Consider the following 9,675-nt stretch of genomic DNA (forward strand, 5'->3'; position numbering starts at 1 on the left):
CCCCGAGTTCAGTGCTCCTCACATTACTCATAGCTGCTGCCAGCCTGTTTCAGCCCTGTCTCTAACCAGGGACGCAGAAGCCAAGCCGTGGCCTCGCCTTTGGCACGATTTCTAAAGTACTGTTTGTTCCAGCTCATGTGCGCTGTGAGCCATGTTGTCCTTAACATAAAAACTAAACGTGGAGTCCCTTTCTTTGTCCTCTTCAGGGAATATTACATCTGATATTACTTAAACTGGCGAGTGATAAGGCTTACCGGACATGCTGAGAAACGACAGCAGGGATTTCGCTACGGAAACAAAATACATACAAATTGGCAGAAATTTAGCATTTGGTAAAGAACAGCTTGAGTTCCTTCCATCTGCCACACTGATTTTCTTCACACTTAACCAAAATCATAAAGCAACCCCAGCACAGAGCAGATGAAATATGGAAACAAGTGTGAAGAGAACAGGTCAAAGGGGCCTGGTGACTCAGAGATTAGCCACTGGCGTCTTACTTCTGGGATCCAGGACGTCATGAAAAGTTCCCTGTTGCAGTTCATAAACCCACCAAAGATTTAATGCCCCCTGTCAGCATTCAGAGCATTGCTGTAAGGAGGCTGAGCCACGACTGAGCCTACAAATGAAATACACCACTGCTATTTACATCCCTCTGGTTTACACGCTGGGGCACTGGGAGCAGATCTGTGTTCAAAGCCCTGTAACATGTTTCCTTATGATAATACTATATTTTTTCCTATCATAAATTCTAGTCTTTCCCATAAAAACAATTCTTAGAATAATATTCTATCTTGAAAGAAAATCATTAAGGCCGTGTGAGGAATGTGGAATTTTGGACTTTAAATGTTTTCAGAATCCAGATAGATGTACCCTTTGACCAAATTATGCAATAGTAATTTATGTTTAATTATTTTAGAAATGCTTCTCTTTGAACAAATGCATACCATTTTGTGGTCATGTCTAGAATTTTTTGTTTAATCCAAAGAAACAACTTGGCCTAAAGTATTGTGAGTTTTCAATTACTTATACTTCTGTAAATTTTGTTGGTATACAAAATGGATCACTGTTTGGAAATGCATAAACTTATAGAAAAGTCGTTTGGGCCAGTGTTCATTGTGGATGAGTTGAATAAGAGGATATGTTAATGGCACTTTAACAAGGATAAAGTTGGTTGGATGTCCATGGGCTTTCTGGAAACTCCTCATCACTCCTCAGTGTTACTGTCTAGTGACCTCTAGCATTATAATACTTCTAGCAAGCAATAATGTTCAGGATATCTCATTGGCTTCAAGCTCTGTATTGTCTTCAAGATTGTGGACCTCTCCAGAATTCACAGTCATTTCATAGGCTGAGTAGAAGACAGATCCTTTATATTGAAGGAGTGTAAGTTATCAAGATTGTGAGCAGAAATAGAGTATAAGAAGTCAATGAGCTCAAGGAGACAAGTACAGGCCAACGAAACTACTTGAGGCTAAACAGGCAAAATAAGAAAGGGGAAACTGTGGAATGTTTATATTTCTGCAATCACAAAAGTGAGATGAGCCAAAAACATAACTGAGAATTTGACCAAATAGAGTTAAAATCTGATTAACGATGATGGTACACATATACGATTTCTGGTTGTATTGCATATAAGATGTGCACTTTATGCTAATGAAATCACCATGGAAATAAAGCGTGTAAACAAAAGAAAAGCGTGTAACACAAAAGAAAGAATGATTGGAGTAACTGGAAAGAGTAATTGGTTACCTCCATTTGGGGGAAGGCCCAGGAGGTGATGAGCAGGATTTGCACCACAGCATGATTAGATTAAATTGTCTTGGACTTGTGTGTTATTAGTAAGAACTTCTAGGTATGGCACTTACCAGCTGTTCTTCCTGTGTCCTTGGTCAAAGTCAATATAAGTAATAAAACCATGTAGCTTCATTTCCTCACGGTCTCATCTGTTTCAAAAATTCACATCACTGAAGGAGTACCTGGGTGGCTCAGTCGGTTAAGTATCCACCTTTGGCTCAGGTCATGATCCCAGGGTCCCGGGATTGAGCCCTGCATCAGGCTCCATGCTTAGTGGGGAGTCTGCTTCTCCGTCTCCCTCTGCTCCTCTCCTTGCTCATTCTCGCTCTCTGATAGATAAATAAAATCTTCTTTTAAAAAAATTCACACCACTGAATAAACTGGGGAAAAGGTTGAAACACATTCTCCTGGCTTTTAGGCATTGGAGTAGTAATGGCAGTCTGGTAATTAAAGTTTGAGCTCTCCCTGATATTATGCACCTTCTGGTGGCACACTCAGAAGGGACAGTGGTTAGGGAAGAGGAGGTCAACACAAAGAATATAATTTGTTTACAGTAATTGATGTAAACCTAGTAGAATGTTGTACCCGAAATATTTATTGTAACTTGGAAATGCTCTATATTGAAAGGGTGGTGGGGTGTAGCAGATTGGTTTAGGTGCAGGGTTCTTTGCCCTCCGTTTCACCCATTTGAACAAACGTCGTATGTCACACTCTTAATCTATAACTTAGACTGTACTCATTTTAGAACTTAAGTAGAATAAAAAGTTTGTCATGTATATAATAGTTATATTTCTGATTTTATTCTTGTCTGTTGCAGGTCTGGATCTGTATCGTCTGTGTCTTATCAACCCAATAAGGAAGGGCCTCCTTGTGATAATTAAACTTGCCCATCACGACAATTAAACAGACTCTTAATAAATCACTTTGAGTATAATATTCTCATTGCACAGCTATCAGTAATGCCATCTTTATACAACATTAGAAAAGACCAAATTGTCTAGTCCTTTATTGTCTTCAGCAGAAGTACCCATCCTCCTTTTATCTTTTCTTAAATGCAATTTCTAGACTTTAAGTGTCATGAGCTAATCAAAATGACCATTAAAAAAAAAAGAAGGCATTTTTTAGATGGGTATTTCTACCTTTCACTATTTTTTGACATTAAAAAAAATTTTTTAATTGTGGTAAAATACACACAACATAAAATTTTCCATGTTACAAAATGTACAGTTCAGTAGTCTTAAGCATATTCACGTTGTACAACCAGTCTCCAAAACTTTTGAATCTTGCAAAACTGAAACTCTAAACCCATTAAACAACTCTCATTTCCTCCTCCTCTCAGCCCCAGCAGCCGCCATTTTACTTTCTGTTTCTGTGAACTTGACTATTCTAGATACCTCATGAAAGTGGAATCATACAGAATTTGTCCTTTTGTGACTGGCTTGCTTCACTTAGCATAACATCCCCAAGATTCATGCATGTTGTGGTACATGTCAGAATTTCCTTCCTTTTAAGAATGAGTAATATTTCGGGGCGCCTGGGTGGCTCAGTCGTTAAGCGTCTGCCTTCGGCTCAGGTCATGATCCCAGGGTCCTGGGATCGAGCCCCGCATCGGGCTCCCTGCTCGGCGGGAGGCCTGCTTCTCCCTCTCCCTCTCCCCCTGCTTGTGTTCCCTCTCTCGCTGTATCTCTCTCTGTCAAATAAATAAATAAAATCTTTTAAAAAAAAAAAAGAATGAGTAATATTTCATTCTATATTATACTATATCTTGTTTATCCATTCATCTGTTAATGGACAGCTGAGTTGTTTCTACCTTTTGACCATGGTGAATAATGTTTCTCTGATCATGCAAATATCTCCTTGAGACTCTAAGCATCTTTTAAATATCTTAGTTCCCAAATTGTATAATAAGACAAAAGATTATTTCTACTTTAACTGAAGTCACCAGTCATCATGCTAAGAATACAGGTTTCAAGGGTTAAGTTTGTGAATTGTCTTAGTCATTATATGCCTTCCATCTGTATCAATACAGAGTTTGAATAAGTTGTTTGAAACAACACAGCCAGCCCCATCTCCTTATCCCTTTCAATCTTCTGTTCCTTCCCCCCACCTGATGCGGAGATGCTGGTGTCCGAGGAACTGGGGCCATGCGGAGAAGGAGACCAGAAATGGTGGGCAGAGGGGGCAGTCTGAGCAGTTGAGAGACTCCTCACACTGAACAAAGAGTTAATTAAACAAACTGCTGAAAATGATGAGAACCAGATTTTTCACTGTCTTGGAAGAGATTTACAGATCTGGAAAGGGGGAAAGCTAAAAATAACCTTAAGACATTGGTTTGGAAATGAAAATGTCAGAAGAAATTTATGTGTGTGTGTGTGTGTGTGTATACATACATATGTAAGTTTGAATGCATACACACAAACATAGATTTATGTGTATCCATGTGTATATAGGGACATATGTGTGTATATGTACACATATGTGTATATATAGACACGTGTGTACATATATGTACATATGTACATATGCATATTATCTACTTCTGTCAGTTTGGAAGCAATGACACCAAGAGCAATGAATACACTGAGCATCCAAACTTTGGGTTCTAAATACTATCTTTCACTGAAAGGAGTCATGGATTTGGGCATAAATAGCTGATTCTGCAGCTGGGTCAGGGAAAGTATATAATTACCATGGAACAATTTATGCCAGAAAGTAAGGAAATGCTTATGGAATGATGAGGGCATATCAAAAAGACAAGGACACATAGGCACCTTGACAGGGTGCCCTCTGAACTGTCTAGGTCAATTTGGTCTCAAAAGAGTACTGGACTATAACTCATTGAATAAAACAGAAATCCTTGAAACCCACAAATATAAAGAAACAAATAAGGGAGAATGGAAAGCTTTTTCTTACAATGAGATGCCAACTAATAACTGTAGAGAAAATGATTAAAGCAGGTTATAACCATTTGGAACTCATCAAAGTGGTAATTAAGATATCATTAAGAGTCCTCTTTAGATGCTAAGGGGTGATTCGAGGTTTGCTGAGAAGTGTACTATAAAAATTTTCCTCCACAAACTACTAATCAAATAAAAAGGGGGAAATAGCGACTTACAATGGAGAAACCTGATAGGCTCAAACTTGACAAAATGATCAGGGCAAACTCACAAATTGAAGTACAAACTCACAACAGTGTGCTTCTTGACATGATGCACTAGAAAAGGCACAGCATCATTTCTGTAGAATTCCTGTCAAGACTGCAGGACCTAAGGCTGGTCCCAAAGATGGTCAGATAACCAGGTTGAGGTCATCCTACAGATTGAAGCTTGTGCTCTTGAAGAGCATCTAGCCCATGAGAGACAGGGTAATATTTAAGAACTCTTCCGATCGAGGGATCCTCATGCAACATGACAACTAAATGCAATCGATGTGCTTAAACAGATCCTGGAAGATATGGACAAAGAGGCATTCTTGGGACCACTGATGAAATTTGAAATGCCACTGCGGATTAGATGCTCATGTCATATCAGTGTTTCTTTCCTGATTGGGAGGACTGGATGGTGGTAATATTAGAAGGTTCTCCTTGCTCAAGGAACATAATCAAGATTTCTTGGATTTGACTTCTGGATGGAGTCTTTCATGCCACTACTAGATTGGGCACATTAAATAACCTCTCTTCTTAAACCTTGACTTCCTCATTTGAAGAATTCAGGCAGCAAGGCTGTTGCAAAGATTAAATGAGATAATGCACGTAATGCTCTTAGCATGTTGTACAGCCAAGTGTATTTGGCTGTCAGCATGTTCTCATTCTCTCCCTCCTTATTCACAGGACATGTCTCTCTCTTAAACTCGGTGGTCTTCTCAGGCCAAATAGCACTTTTAGTTGTCTTATATGCAGTGTGTTACACAAGGTCTGGCACTTACCAGGGACTAATCTATCTTAACAGAGTGTGTTGACTGATCACTGATTGATACATTCCACTGGGGAGAGCTGACAGGCCATGATCCTTGTGCAGAACATGAAAGCAAAATTACACTGGACATTGTTTGTATTTTTGTTTTGAATCTTGGTCCATTTAGAATCATAAGGGAAATCACAGAAAAGTAAGATTTTCTGTACCCCTTCTACTGCCTGCCTTTCAGATCCCTGACCAAGAAATGTCACAAGGGCAACCTTTCCTGAAAACATTTGGCACTTTTGCCTCTAGTGTGGCTGGAAACCATCAGTAAAAAATTGTCTTTAAAAAAAATCTCCTCTGCACTTTGTGTAAAGACATGCGCTTTAGTTTAGAGCAAAGAATAAGAAGGTTTAAAGTAATGTGTGCCATTGGACGATTTCGAAATCACCTGAATTCTATTCTAGTAACAAATTACTTGTGAAAGGAGCAGCTGGAAGATAAATCTCAGTTCAGTAGGATTTACTTAAAGGTTTAAAATGAAAATAAAGTAAACCAATGGAATAGTAATGTCCTTCATCCTGCTTTTGCACTCTCTTCCCAAAAAACAGACACAAAACTAGCAAAGCCAAACCGTTATGATTTAGACCACAGGGCTTGTTCAAAGTTCCCTTTATGGTAGACGCTGTCTATTGCTTGTGATTCAAATGATCTTAATTTAAATAAAACTATAATAAGCAATTTGATGTTATCTGAAATTTTTGAATACATAAAAATCAAGCAGCATTAAAAACATTTAAATTCGAATATCACAACTCTTCTACATAAAAAGAAACAAAATTGTGGAGGAGCAATGGATGGCTTGGTGCTTCAATTGCTTTGGATCTTTGTGGGAAACCTATTCTGAATAAAATAAACACAAAGGGGTGTTCATATAAATTCTCAACTTGAAACAAACCACTTCACCACCCACTGGCCAAAAGCAGATTACTAATGCTGACACACTGAGCATTCGATAGCATCTCTTTCTGCTATCATGTGGATATGTTAGTTCTAACTGTTTTTAAATGAGGAAAAGAAGTCTCAAAAGCAGTCAAGATTTAGATTAAGTTGGGAAGAAAAACCATTTCTCTGGAAGAGTTTGCAGTTTTGAGGACTCTTTCGAAATTAACGTGATTCTGTACATATTTGGCATGCTCACATATCCTCTATTTTGTGGAAGATTTTTGGAAGGTAGAAGACTATGTTTTAATTTTTCCATTCTTATATTCTTCAAGTGGAGAAATTTACTTTTTGTTGATTAATATACGTAGGGGGCATGTAGAACAACACTTGATAGCTGAGATGCTCTCTTAAGCCTCTCTCCTCAGAGCCTGTGTGGGTTATGTAGTAAAAAAGAATAAACCCTGGCCAAGCAATAAGAGATGGGTACTAGTCCCAGCTTGACCACTAATACACTTTGTGAGACTTACCTAGTCCCTACATCTCCTTAGAGAGTCTCAGTTTCCTTCTATAAAGAAAGGGAGGGAGTCTTGATAGCCCCTCAGGACCCATTGCTGAGGTAAGTTTTAATATTCAGTCTTCAAAGACTCATCTGTGTCATTCACTGCTTTTCATTTTCAGGGATACAGATGTAGTTTGGTGTATTTCCTTCATCTTTTATCATGGCATTTACCATATTCTTTTGCAGTAGTTCAGTGTGGGTCCCATCAGACAAACCAGGAGAACTTGGGAACGAAGACCATGCCCTTTCTACTCTTGTACTCTTGCAGACTGGCAAACGTCATGATAGAGTAAATGGAGCTCAGATTTTAAAGTCAGAGAGACTTGGGTTTAAATCCTGACATTACCCTGCCATGGTCACAGCAGACAACACTCCAAATTTTAATGACTATACAATTTAGAGACGTGTGGGCAGGATCAAGGGAACCAGAGGATTCTTTTTTTTTTTTTTTTAAAGATTTTCTTTATTTATTTGACAGAGAGAGACACAGCGAGAGAGGGAACACAAGCAGGGGGAGACGGAGAGGGAGAAGCAGGCTTCCCTCTGAGCAAGGAGCCTGATGTGGGGCTCGATCCCAGGACCCTGGGATCATGACCTGAGCTGAAGGCAGATGCTTAACGACTGAGCCACCCAGGTGCCCCGAACCAGAGGATTCTAAGGCAGCTAGGGAATACCACCAGTAGGAAACTATTATTATCCTTTGACCAGGAAAGCCAAAGAAAGTGAGTGGTATTTTCCCAGAACCCTGAGAGAACTTGAGGGTCCTGGGAAAAGCACCCCCTGACAGGACCTGGAATTATAGAAAGTGCAGTAATGCCAGAACCATTGTGAGGCAGAGGAGAGCCGAGGGAATAAATACCCCACACAGTTTCTCTTCTCACCCTTTGATCTGCTAGTGCCTTCCATTGGCTGAACACAATGGATTCAGAAGCCAGAGGACAAAGGAACCTGGGTGATGGGATGTGTGGAATTCAGATTCTCAGGACACAGGAGAAGGCAGAGAAAGATGGAGAATAGAATTGCATGGAAGGGGCGCCTGGGTGGCTCAGTCGTTAAGCGTCTGCCTTCGGCTCAGGTCACGATCCCAGGGTCCTGGGATCGAGCCCTGCATCGGGCTCCCCACTCTGCGGGAAGCCTGCTTCTCCTTCTCCCACTCCCTCTGCTTGTGTTCTCTCTCTCGCTGTGTCTCTCTCTGTCAAATAAATAAATAAAATCTTAAGGAAAAAAAAAAGAATTGCGTGGAAGATGGAGTATAATAGCCTCCTAGCTTTCAAACTGTGGGGACATTTATAAATCTCTGAACCTAAGTTTATAGTAAAGCACTGATGCTATTATCTCTCAAGGCAGTGTGATAATTAAAAAAGAAAATACTTACAAAGATGGCGACATTATGGAGATGCTCGATAAATAAATACCACTTCCACGTACTTGTTGAATCAATAGACAGATGAGTAATGTGGGGCAGACCGTCTTTGGCGTGTGTGGGCCTGTCACCGTGCAGCTGGTGGCATACACACACACCACGGTGTGCTCGGCAAGCACATGGCCGCAGTGTTCTCTGAACAGAGAACGCTCTGGTCTTCTCCAGGAAAAACTTGAAACTCATGAATACGGAGTGGAGCTCTTATCAGCATGACTTGTGATGAGACAGGCTGCCCAGTTATACTGTGCAGTCAGTTGCACTGTTGACACACTGTGACTTGCTTAGGGGCCGCTTTCTGTCGGAGGGCTCTGCCTTGTTTTTTGAAGCCTTCTTATTAATTGCTGAACACGCGAACACAGTAACTAACGAAAGAAGTAAAAAAGTGTCATGATCACGTTGAGCATCGCTGTCTAATTAAAAGGAATAGTTGTACAGAGAGAAGATGTTGAGCAACATCAAGGACATTCACCGGCCCCGCCAATGGAGGCAAGGACACGAAAATACTTATAGGAGAATCAGCTCCACTGAAAAAGACTTATGCAAAGAGCATTTCTCAGCTGCCTGACTAGTCCGTAATTCTAGTAATGCCTCAAAATCTTTCATTTTTGAGGTTTTTATTCATTGAAAATAAAAGTGTAAAGATAAGACCATTTTAAATGAACAACTATAACTTTTCTCCATAGAATCAATTACAGCCATTTCCTAGGGAGCCTTAGGCTTAGAGATTCCTTTATTGTACTTCGTTACTGTGATAAAAAACAAACAAACAAACAAACAAAACAAAACAAAACATTGCTGATGTATAAGTTTATTATGATTTACTTTCCATATCCTGAAACAATTACCACCTTTTTAAAATAATTCAATTATGTAAACCAGACTTTCTCAACCTTGTGATACTGCCAATTTAGACAAGGTAGTTCTTGTAGGAGCTGTCCTGCACATTGTAGGATAATTTAATAGCACTTCCAGTCTCTACCACTAGATGCTAATAGCACCCTCCCTGAGTTGTGACAACCAAAAATGTCTCCAGACATTGCTAAGTGTCCCCTCAAAGC

The sequence above is a fragment of the Mirounga angustirostris genome, unplaced genomic scaffold, assembly GCF_029215605.1.
Source record: "Mirounga angustirostris isolate CCGP_5_RB_7025 unplaced genomic scaffold, mMirAng1.0.hap1 SCAF_2, whole genome shotgun sequence".
NCBI classification, from domain to species: domain Eukaryota; kingdom Metazoa; phylum Chordata; class Mammalia; order Carnivora; family Phocidae; genus Mirounga; species Mirounga angustirostris.